This window comes from Panthera onca, chromosome E3, assembly GCF_046562875.1.
Source record: "Panthera onca isolate mPanOnc1 chromosome E3, mPanOnc1 haplotype 2, whole genome shotgun sequence".
Taxonomy (NCBI): Eukaryota; Metazoa; Chordata; class Mammalia; order Carnivora; family Felidae; genus Panthera; species Panthera onca.
In genome coordinates, this window is record NC_138354.1 from 26,093,461 (window position 1) to 26,101,707 (window position 8,247).

Here is an 8,247-nt window from a genome sequence, read left to right on the forward strand (position 1 = left end):
ATTCACCACTGAGATTCCGTGAGAATTAGGTGCAATCTGTACCTTAACTCATCCTTGAACCTGGGCCACACATTTCTCATCTTCCCAAGGTTTTCCAGTTAATGCCAAGCTGTTGGATACTGTGGGACATAAGATGGTACCCTAGCATGCAAAACTCATAAATTTGAGGAAATCAACACATCATAGGCAAACCTTTGATCAATGGAAGATGAGGGTTGGTGGATAAAGTATCCCCCCACTTCAGCTCCCTAGATGCACTGTCCTGGACTGCAGTTTACATGGTTCTTAGAGGACAGTCAAATTTAGTGGCAGCCAACTTGATAATGCTTTCTCATATAGGCTCTTCTTCTTTCCCTCCTTCCCTCTCTCTGTCCCTCACATGTGTTCTCTGATACTGCACCCTCCAACAAGAGGCATATTAGCCCTTTGCCCTAGGATCTGCTTTTACAAGCAAACCAAAGATATCACATATAGCAAAAAGTACAGAAGTAGGAAGTTCCAGAGTTCAGATGGATATTTTTAATTTTTATCTTTCCAATCTTCCATTTTTGATGTATTGGGTTTTGTCTCAGACTTCTGGGAGAGAACTTCTCACATCTCATGGCCAGAACTCCATCCCACTGGCCAGAATTCCATCCCATTCCTATATCTAACACCATGAGGAATTGAATTTATTAATCCAATCATCCCCTGGGATTGGAGATGACCCATCCTCCCCTAAATTGCATTTTTGAATAAATCAAAAGAGTAATTAATAGCCGTTGGCACAGCTGGTAACTATGTCACTTAATTAGCAAACACAGGAGTCATTTTCAGCACTCCACCCTTCCCCACCCCCCACTATAAAGGCTAAACAAGCAAGATACTCACTTTCCAGTGAAAGTGGAAAGCTGTAGCCCTTACAGCTAGGGGCCATGTGATCTACTTCCAGACATTTGTATATAAGGGGAAGTCTAAGGGGCTTCTTCTAGGTCCTCCTTGATAAAAGTATAATGATATGAAAAGATACCTCTCTCCCTTTCTCTCCCTCCCTCTCTCCATGGTTACCTGTCTGATTCGTGTCTTTAGACTTGATGATGTGAAGATGTGATTCTCAGAGCTTTGGCAGCCATCTTGCAACCACGGGGCAATAAGCCTAAGTATGAAAAAGTAATAAGTTGATAAGGATGGAGGAGAATAGTGAAAAGAACCTGGCTCCTTAACTACATCCGTGAGCCACTGAAATAGTTCTGTGATTGCTACTCTCTGAATTTTTTTAGTTATATCAGTTTATTATTTTTCTTACTTAGCCATTATTATTTAAATATTATATTGCATGCAGCTAAAAACCATTCTAACTGATAGAGCAACCAACAGTGTCAGCCATTTCTAGGAAGTATTCCTGGACCCTACAGATTATATTAGCTATCCCCTTCCCCTGACACCCAAACCTTACTGCTATCATGGTTATTTCTGCAACTAGGCTTTCATTGTTCAACTGAACAGAAAATCCTTGAAGTACCTAAGGTGTGCAAACAAAAGCTGAGCCACAGCCATGGAGATCGTGATATAGGATTCCTGTAAAGGGCAGTAAGCTGGGCTCTAAGTGACCCCCAAAGTCTCTTACAACTTTGAAATCTATGACCCCATTTCCTTTAATATAAACGCCCCTTTTCTGTATATAAAAGTCTTTTTATTTACATTATGTCATAACAAATTGCCAGTTTGTGTTTCAAAATGGGAAAACTACAACATTGCAACTTGTATAAATGTTCCTATTGTGTTTGTAATGTGGGGAATTTCCAAGTTAAATTTGCACTTTGCAGATGATTTGGGGGTTATTTGTTATTCTAAACAAGCCTGTTCCCATTCTCCTAAGCAGTATGGAGAATAGATATATAAAAAAAATGTGTATAAACATTCCTTTCATTTTGAAATGATGTTAATAAAGTAGTTCCTGTGGTTATGGCTAATAGGTCACTTGTTTCCTAAATTTTCTGTGCACAGTAAAGGCACATGGAAAAATTCTAATCAATATGCTCTTCATGGAGGCTGAAAACCCAAAACCTCTTCACATTGTAGTATTTGTAGAGTTCATTATACTCTATAATTAAGAGGAATTGTCTTTGCAGAAGAATAGAAAATGGAAGATTAAAAAATTGACCAAATATCTATCTGCAAACAGAAACCTTTTATAAGTAGCAATGACACTTTAAATTTATAATACACCTTTCATTCAGAAAATGTTCCCAATATTTTATTTCTCTTCAGTGAATGAGTTCTTGCTGGTTGACCAGAGAGAAGAGAATGAAATCAGTTCTTCTCCAATTTTGTGCAGGTAGTTTATAGGTATACATATAGGTATTCTCTAATGAAATTTTTTTCATTAAAAATACTTTTAAAATTACATACGTAACACACACTCATTGTAAGATTTTTCAAGAATTTAGAGGCATAAAAATTAAAAACTGAAAGTTCCTTTTCATCCCCTTTACCTCTCTATTTCACTCACATCCCTTGAGATAATCTCTATATCCTTTAGTGTGTATCCAACCAGACTTTTTTTCTGTACATTTTCATAAAAACACATACACTTACATGAATATATAAAGAAATCATATTTCACCTATTCTAGGATGCAGGGTTGTTGTTGTTGTTGTTTTTTCTAAATTAAAAATCTCTGAAATAAGGACACATCTTACAATTAAAGGTATTGTATAGTGGTCAATTTCTTTCCTTCTTAGTGGCACACTAAAATAATGGTGCATCTTGAAATAAGTGACATTTTATTTATTTAAAAAAATTTTTTAATGTTTATTCATTTTTGAGAGAGAGAGACTGAGTGCAAGTGGGGGATGGGCAGAGAGGGAGACACAGAATCTGAAGTAGGCTCCAGGATCTGAGCTATCCTCACAGAGCCTGACACGGGACTCAAATTCATGAGCCATGAGATCATGACCTGAGCCAAAGTCAGATGCTTAACCAATTCAGCCACCCAGGCGCTCCGAAATAAGTGACATTTTAGAGTAACAAAATACAGTAGGTATAGCACTTACACAATTATATAGATGTATGGTTGTGTGAATTGCTATGGACAGCCTTCAGTATACACCGGTCTGCGTGATCTATCATTGGATAAATGTACTGCCTGTATTTAGCCATATCCCTTATAGATGGATTTGCATATTATTTCTATATCTTCCTGATGGGAAACAGTGCTTCAATGACCATCCTTGTCCCTAGTCTTTGTGCCCTAGTATAAACATTTGTGAAAGAGAGATTCCTATCTCATAAGTTCTCATAGTTACACTGCGTAGTAGGAAAAACTTATTTGTTCAGAACTCAACTAGACTCATATTCAAATCTTGGCTCCAGGGCTGCCATGTTGAACAACTCAAGGGTGTTCAAACGAGCATCTTGAACAGGGGTCAGTAAACTTATTTCTGTAAAGAGCCAAAGAGCCAATATTTTAGACTTTGTGGGCTATACTGTGTTGCAGCTACTCAACCTTGCCCATGTAGCATGAAAGCAGCTGTAGATAATATGTAATAAATGAACATGTCATTCTGTGTTCTAATAAAGGTTTATTTACAAAAACAGATATCAGGCTAGATTTGTCCCAAGGGCTGCAGTTTGCTGATCCCTGGTCTAAGTGAATAGTCCTTTCTGGAGCTGTGCAGTACCCAACTGTGTGGCCCCTCATAGCAGCCCTGCCTGATTCCTTCCCCTCAAGGGATCTGACTCAGGATAAATGTTATATAACCTTTCCAAGCTTGAGTTTTTAACCTTTAACTGTGAAATATAATCATTAAATATTTAAAAAGTATGTGTTCTTGGGGTGCCTGGGTGGCTCAGTCAGTTGACCATCTAAATTTGGCTCAGGTCATGATCTCATGGTTCATGAGTTCAAGCCCGTCACCAGGCTAGCTGCTGTCAGTGCAGAGCCCACTTCGAATCCTCTGCTCCCTCTTTCTCTCTCTCCCTGTGCCCCTCCTCCACTTGCTCTCTGTCAAACAAAATATTTTTTTAAACGTATATGTTCTTGGAGTGTCTGGATAACTCAGGTGGTTGAGCATCTGACTTGATTTCATCTCAGGTCATGATCTCATAGTCATGAGATCAAGCCCCAGGTCAGGCTCCATGCTGGGCATGGAGACTGCTTAAGATTCTCTCTCTCCTCTTCCCTTTGCGCCCCCTGTCTTACACATATATGCATGTGCACTCTTTCTCTCTCTCAAAAATTTTTTTAACAAAGTACGGTTCTTGGGGAAGGAGCCAAGATGGCAGAACAGCATGGAAGCTTTTTGTGTGTCTCACATCCATGAAATACAGCCAGACCAACACTAAATGATCCTCCAAACCTAGAAAACCGACTGGAAGATTAACACAACAATCTGCACAATTTGAACCACAGAATTTAGCAGGTACATGACATGAAGAGCTGAACTTGGGGAGCAAGAAGCCCCAAAAGGTGGGGAACCACTTTTGTGGGCAGAGAGAGGGTGGAGACTGGGGAGGGGGCAGAATACGGGAAAAGCACCCCTCCCCAAAAGCAGCTGGAGAGAAAGTGGAAAATTGGAAACAGGCTCAGGGACTGAACTAAAAAGGGAGAAAGGAGAGGGATTAAATTCCATTAACACCATGTAAATAAGGGGAGCACAAAGGCTGCAACTCCGCAGCTCAATACCTGGCAGTGCTCTGGTGGGAAGGGCGAATCCCCAGGAATAGAGTGGGGTCCGGGAGGTTCTCGGGCCACACGGGGAAAAGCGGTTCCACTGCTGGAAGGACATGTGGTAGAGACTGTTGAAGCCACCTGACCCCAGCAGACCCCAGGAAACGGCCACATTTGCTGGTGCTGGAACAAAGTCCTTAAGGGTGAAGCCTGGTACCAGATGTGTGTTGTGATTTTCCATAGTCCCTGAAATCCTGCTGCTACACTATCTCACGAACTTTCTCTGGGGTGGGCTGGCATCTGGCCGCAGTCTCGGGACACCGGCAACAGCAGGGTCCAGCGGGCGCTCCTGGGTGCAGCCGACATTCGGCCATTGCTCGGTGAGACCCTCCCTCAGAGAGGCGGAGCGGGTCAAAGCCGCAGTCCTTCGGAAGTAAGGGGCTGGGGAAAACAGCCTCATGTGAGACAAAACTTGGGAGAGAGGTACTGCCTGGGGCCTGGTCACGGAGAGTGGAAAAGCGGGGAGTGGACGAGAGCTGAAGACTAAGGACCGGTAGGTGATTGATGATCCGGGAGAACAGATTGGGTGGCTGGGTGGCGCCATTTTCACCACTCCTGCGCATGCGCATATACACCTATGAGCACCACAACAATCCACCCCAGTAGGTTAGCAGCGCCATCTAGGGGAGAGCGAAGCTGTTACACTGAGCCCTGCCCAACTGTGCCAACTTCGCTCTTCAAGAACACAAACCTCACCACTGGCTTAATTCATGGACTATAAAGAGCTACATGGACTGACCTCTAGGTGAAAACGAAGCAATTTCAGTTCTACTTCAATCTGTTAGCAGGTTCATCTATTCAATTTTTTTTTCTACTTTTCCTTTCTCTCTTTTACAATTCTTTTCTTTTTCTTGAATACAGAAACAGAAAAAACTCATTTTTATTTTCAATTTTTATTAAAATATGTCTTTAATGTTTATTACTATATTTTTTTACTTTTGTGTAAATTTTTTCAAATTCTACTTTACTTCCATCATTTTATTTTAGTCTACTTCAGTGTACTCACCTTTTCAAATTTTCGATTTCCTTTTTTTCTTTCTTTTTCTTTTTTTCTTTTTCATTTCTTTTTTCTTGAATGCAGAAAAAGAAAAACTTCATTTGACTTTCAATTTCTTTTAAAAATATTTTTATTTAATTTCTATTAGTATATTTTTTGCTTTTATGTAAGTATTTTCAAATTCTTTCTTACTCCCATCATTTTATTTCAGTCTACCACAGTGTATTCACTTTTTCAAATTTTCAAACGATTTCTTTTTTTTGTCTTTTCTTTTTTTATCTTTTTTCTGTTTCATTTTTCTTTTTTCTTAAATACAGAAAATGAAAAAATTCATATTTCTTTTTAATTTTTATTAAAAATATTTTTCTATAATTTTTCTGCTATATTCTCTACTTTTGTGTATTTTAGTCTACTTTAGTGTATTCATTTTTTCAAATTCTCAAACGATTTCCTTTTTTTTCTCTCCCCCCACTTTTTTTGTGTTTGTTTCTCTAATCTGTCAAACCACTTTCTATACTCAGACCAAAACGCACCTAGGATCTAGCATCATCTATTCAATTTGTGTGTGTGTGTTTTTTATTTTTAATTTTAATATTTTTTAATTTTAATTTTTTTAATTTTAATTTTTCTACCTCATTAATTCCTTTTCTCCCTTCAAACTGACAAAACGAAGGAATTCACCCCAAAAGAAAGAGCACGAAGAAACGACAGTCAGGGATTTAACCAACACAGACACAAGCAAGGTGTCTGAACCAGAATTTAGAATCACGATAATGACAATACAAGCTGGAGTCGAAAATAGATTAGAATCCCTTTCTACAGAGATAAAACAAGTAAAAAATAGAATGAAATTAAAACTGCTGTAACTGAGCTGCAATTACGGATGGAGGCAGCGGTGGCAAGGATGGATGAGGCAGAACAGAGAATCAGCAATACAGAGGACAAACTTACAGAGAATAATGAAGCAGAAAAAAAGAGGGAGATTAAGGCAAAAGAGCATGATTTAAAAATTAGAGAAATCGGTGACTCATTAAAAAGGAACAACATCAGAATCATAGGGGTCCCAGAGGAGAAAGAGAGAAAAATACGGGTAGAAGAGTTATGTGGGCAAATCATAGCAAAAAACTTTCCTAACCTGGGGAAAGACACAGATATCAAAACCCAGGAAGCACAGAGGACTCCCATAAGATTCAACAAAAACTGACCATCAACAAGGCATATCATAGTCAAATTCACAAAATACTCAGGCAAGGAGAGAATCATGAAAGCAGCAAGGGAAAAAAAGTCCCTAACCTACAAGGGAAGACAGACCAGGTTTGCAGCAGACCTCTCCACAGAAACTTGGCAGGCTAGAAAGGAGTGGTGGGATATATTCAGTGTGCTGAATCAGAAAAATATGCAGCCAAGAATTCTTTATCCAGCAGGGCTGTCATTCAAAATAGAAGGAGAGATAAAAAGTCTCCTAGACAAACAAAACTAAAGGAGTTTGTGACCACTAAACCAGCCCTGCAAGAAATTTTAAGGGGGTACTCTCTGAGGGGAGAAAAGATGAAAAAAAAAAAAAATATATATATATATATACACCAAAAGCAACAAAGATTAGAAAGGACCAGAGAACACCACCAGAAACTCCAACTCTACAAGCATCATAATGGCAATAAATTCATATCTTTCAGTACTGACTCTAAATGTCAATGGACTCAATGCTCCAATCAAAAGACATAGGGCAACAGAATAGATAAGAAAACAAGACCCATCTATATGCTATTTACAAGAGACCCACTTTAGACCTAAAGACACCTACAGATTGAAAATAAGGGGATGGAGAACTATCTATCATGCTAATGGTCAACAAAAGAAAGCCGGAGTAGCCACACGTATATCCAACAATCTAGACTTTAAAATAAAGATTGTATAAAGAGATGCAGAAGGGCATTATATCATATCAAGGGGTTTATAGACCAAGAAGACCTAACAATTGTAAAAATTTATGTGCCAAATGGGGAGGCACCCAAATATATAAATCAATTAATCACAAACATAAAGAAACTCATCGATAGTAATACCATAATAGTAGGAGACTTCAACACCCCACTCACAGCAATGGACAGATCATCTAATCAAAAAATCAACAAGGAAACAGTGGCTTTGAATGACACTTGGACCAGATGGACTTAACAGATATATTCAGAACATTTCATCCTAAAGCAGCAGAATATACTTTCTTCTCCAGTGCACGTGGAACGGTCTCCAGAATAGACCATATACTGGGACACAAATCAGCCCTAAGTAAGTACAAAAAGATCAAGATCATACCGTGCATATTTCCAGACCACAATGCTATGAAACTCGAAATCAACCACAAGAAAAAAATGTGGAAAGCTACCAAATACTTGGAGACTAAAGAACATCCTACTAAAGAATAAATGGGCTAACCAAGCAGTTAAAGAAGAAATTAAAAAGTATATGGAAGCCAATGAAAATGATAGCACCACAACCCAAAACATCTGGGATGCAGCAAAGGAGGTCATAAGAGGAA

General features: G+C 38.9%; 1 long non-coding RNA gene across 1 annotated transcript in view; it reads right to left on the bottom strand.

The window, feature by feature from the left end:
• The window catches only part of LOC132689159 (uncharacterized), a 67,762-nt gene extending 62,238 nt beyond the window's left edge, over nt 1-5,524 (bottom strand). The window contains exons 1-2 of the long non-coding RNA XR_009614888.2: nt 4,667-5,524; nt 1,048-1,135 (exon numbers count right to left, since the gene is read on the bottom strand). This is a non-coding gene — a long non-coding RNA (uncharacterized LOC132689159). The remainder of the gene's footprint in view (nt 1-1,047; nt 1,136-4,666) is intronic.
• Nucleotides 5,525-8,247: the final 2,723 nt, after the last annotated feature.